The 4,305-nt window shown below is 36.4% G+C and overlaps 1 pseudogene; it reads left to right on the top strand.

Moving 5' to 3' along the window:
- The first annotated feature begins 297 nt into the window (after window positions 1-297).
- On the top strand, window positions 298-461 carry LOC139031327 (U2 spliceosomal RNA; annotated as a pseudogene).
- The last annotated feature ends 3,844 nt before the right edge of the window (window positions 462-4,305 follow it).

The following is a 4,305-nucleotide window of genomic DNA, read 5'->3' as shown; positions in this document are numbered from 1 at the left end:
AAGTAAACCACACGTGTACATGTTCTCATAACTACATTAGCAAATTCTTCTATGAACAAAAAATAAGTCTATTTTATCAATAAAAAAGAAGTATTTAGATGGGATTTCCAAATGAATTTATCATGAAAGGATCTTAGCCCCTTGACCCAAATAGTCTTGCTACCTACATTCCATAAGTACACTGCTGTCCTAAAAATATCAGGAATCTTGCCTCCTAAAGTTTTTGTAAAACTATTACTATATAAGACTTCAGACTCTGATGTTGTGACATAAGAGAAAAAGAAACCTGAGTCTCCCATCGCTTCTCGGCCTTTTGGCTAAGATCAAGTGTAGTATTTGTTCTTATCAGAAACCCGAGTCTTATTTAAGCCATTCTTGTTTGAGTCTTCTGTAATGAACACATAAAGCCACTATAGAAATGATGTTTGGGGACTTATATTCCCAAAATCATTTTATTAATGTATTGTATAAGTTATTTAAGTTCTATAAATTCAGTAGGGAGTATACTGAATTTACAGAACCTATTTAACATACAATGCATTAATAAAATGAATTCAGTAGGGAGTATACAACTCAGTATACTGAATTTACAGAACTTAAATAACTTATACAATTCATTAATAAAATGAATTCAGAAGGGAGTATACAACTCAGTATACTCCCTACTGAATTTATAGAAGTTAACTGATTTATACAATTCATTAGTAAAATGAATTCAGGAATGTAGGTCCCCAAAAGTCATTTCTTATATTGCATATGTGAAAAAACCTATGGCTAACATTATGCTGAATAAACACTAGCAGTTTTTCCCTTAAGATTAGGAACAAGACAAGGATACTCACCTTTACCACTTCTATCAGCTAGTACTGAAATTTTACTCAGAACATTTAGGCAAGAGAAAGTAATTAAAAGCCAAAAGCAAAATTTTCTCTGGTCTCAGAAGACATTATCTGTATGTAGAAAGTCCTAAAGAGTAAACATTTCTGGGCACATACACACAGGCAAAGTCTATCAGAGCTCATAGACAAATCCAACAAAGCAGCAAGTAAAACTGAACACACAAAAATCAGTTGCATTTTTTTGCACTAACAAGAACCAGTGCAAAAAGGAAACAAAGAAAATTCTATTCATAGTAACATCAAAAAGAATAAAATAACTAGAAATAAATTTAACTACAGAGGAAAAATATCTGTACAGTGAAAACTACAAAACACTGCTCAAAGAAATTAAAGATCTAGATACATGCAAAGACAACCAGTATTCATTGATTAGAAGGCTTAATGTTGCTAAAATGGCAATACAATCCAAAACAATATATAAATTCAATGCAATATTTATGAAAATTCCAAGATTCATTTTCAAAAACAGAAAAGCCCACCTGAAAGTTCACATGGTATATCAAGGGACTCCAAACAACCAAACAATTTTGAAAAGAGTAACAAAGTTGAACGACTCAGGATTCCTAGCTTCAAAACTTACTACAAAGTTATATTAATCAAAATAGTGTGGTTCTGGCATAACAACAGATATACAGACCAAGGGAATAGAAAAGATCACAGAAATAAACTTTCACATATATTGTCAATTGATTTATTAATACAAAATCAATGTCAAGGACAGTAGGTGGAAAAATGTACTCTTTTAATAGTGCTGGAAAAATTGTATATCCATATGCAAAAAAATGTAGTTGGACCCTTACCTAACACCATGTAAAAATTTTAATTCAAAATAGATCAGAGACCTCAATATAAGTGCTAAAGCTAAAGAAACCATAGAAGAACACATAGGGAAAGGCTTCATAATATTGAACTGGACAATGACTGCTTGAATATAACACCAGACACCCAGAGGACAATAACAAAAATGTTTTTTGAACAGAAATGTTGTATGAACTAATGAACTGGATTTTATCAAAATTTTAAAACTTTCATGCACAGAAAGGAAACTGCCTAGAAAATGAAAGGCAACCTGCCTACTGAATGGCAGATGGTGGTGGTGGTTTAGTCGCTAAGACTTATCTGCCTCTTGCAACCCCATGGAGCCAGGCTCCTCTGTCCATGAGATTCTCCAGGTAAGGATACTGGAGTAGGTTGCTATTTCCTTCTCCAGGGGATCTTTCCCACCCAGGAATCAAACCCAGGTCTCCTGCATTGCAGGCAGATTCTTTAGCCACTGAGCTACAAGGAATGGCAGATAATGTTTGCCAATAATATATATGATAAGACATTAATATTCAGAACACACAAAGAATTACTACAACTCAACCATAACAAAATTAACCAACTAACCTAATTTAAAAATGAGCAAAGGACTAGAACACTTATCCAAAGAAGATGCACAATGAAAAACGAGCACATGAAATGATGATTAATGTCACTAGTCACTTAAAAAATGCAAATCAAGTCCACAAAGATATATCAGCTCACATCGATTAGGATAGTTAATATCAAAAAGGACAGAAAATAACAATTGTTGGTGCGAATGTGGAAAAATTGGAATCCTTTTCAATAGCTGGTGGCAATATAAAATGCTGCAGCTGCTATGAAAAACAGCTTGGTGGATCTTCAAACAAATAAACATAACTACCACATGGTTCTGTGGAAAATTCTTAAAGAGATGGGAATACCAGATGATTTGATCTGCCTCCTGAGAAATCTGTAGGCAGGTCAAGAAGCAACAGTTAGAACTGGACATGGAACAACAGACTGGTTCCAAATAGGAAAAGGAGTATGTCAAGGCTGTATATTGTCACTCTGCTTATTTAACTTATATACAGAGTACATCATGAGAAACGTTGGGCTGGAAGAAGCACAAGCTGGAATCAAGATTGCCAAGAGAAACATCAATAACCTCAGATATGAAGATGACACCACCCTTATGGCAGAAAGAGAAGAACTAAAGAAGCTCTTGAGGAAAGTGAAAGAGGAGAGTGAAAAAGTTGACTTCAAACTCAGCATTCAGAAAACTAAGATCATGATATCTGGTCCCATCACTTCATGGCAAATCGATGGGGAAACAGTGGAAACAGTGTCAAACTTTATTTTTTGGGGCTCCAAAATCACTGCAGATGGTGACTGAAGCCATGAAATTAAAAGACGTTTATTCCTTGGAAGGAAAGTTTTGACTAACCTAGACAGCATATTAAAAAGCAGAGACATCACTTTGCCAACAAAGGTCCATCTAGTCAAAGCTATGACTTTTCCAGTAGTCATGTATGGATGTGAGTGTTGGGCTGTGAAGAAAGCTGAGCGCCGAAGAATTGATGCTTTTGAATTGTGGTGTTGGAGAAGACTCTTGAGAGTCTCTTGAATCACAAGGAGGTGAATCCAATCAATTCTAAAGGAAAACAGTCCTGAATATTCATTGGAAGGACTGATGCTGAAGCTGAAATTCCAATACTTTGCCACCTGATGTGAAGAGCCAATTCATCTGAAAGACCCTGATGTTGGGAAAGATTGAAGGAGGGAAGAGAAGAGGTCAACAGAGGATGAGATGGTTTGATGGCATCACCGACTAATTGGACATGAGTTTGAGTAAACTCTGGGAGTTGATGATGGGCAGGGAAGCCTGGTGTGCTGCAGTCCATGGGGTTGCAAAGAGTTGGACACGACTGAGCGACTGAACCAAACTGAACCATGTGGTTCAGCAATCCTCTTTAAATATAGCCCACAAAAACTGAAAGCAAGAATTCAGTGAGATGCTTGTATACTAATACCAACTGCATGCATGCATAAGTGCTTAATTCGCTTCAGTCATGTCCAATTCTTTGCAACCCTATGGACTGTAGCCTGGAAGACTCCTCTGTCCATGAGATTCACCAAGCAAGATACCAGAGTGTGCCATGCCCTCCTTCAGGGGATCTTCCTGACCCAGGGATCAAACCCGAGTCTCTTACTTCCCCTGCATCGGCAGGTGGATTCTTTACCACTAGCATCACCAGGGAAGTCCAATGTCCACTGCAGTATGGTTCAAATAGCCCAAAGATGGAAGTAACCCAAATGTCTATCAACAGATGAATAAACAAAATGCAATATATCATTAAAATGAAATATTATTAAGCCTTAAATAGGAAAGACATTTTTATACATACTAAAACCTAGATCAACCTTGGAAATACATTACATGAAATAAGTGAGGAAAGGACAAGTACTGTATGACTCCAATTATATGAGGTATCTATAATAGGTAAATTAAGAGAGACAGAAAGTGGAATAGGGCTGAGGGAAGAGAGGATGGGGGAGCTGTTTCACAAATAAAGTTTCTGTGTGGTGTGATGAAAAGTTCTGAAACTGGACAGCAGTAATG

Source organism: Odocoileus virginianus, chromosome 26, assembly GCF_023699985.2.
Source record: "Odocoileus virginianus isolate 20LAN1187 ecotype Illinois chromosome 26, Ovbor_1.2, whole genome shotgun sequence".
Classification (NCBI taxonomy): domain Eukaryota; kingdom Metazoa; phylum Chordata; class Mammalia; order Artiodactyla; family Cervidae; genus Odocoileus; species Odocoileus virginianus.
Note: the sequence above shows the minus strand (reverse complement) of the source record. Positions and strands in the feature narration are given on the sequence as shown.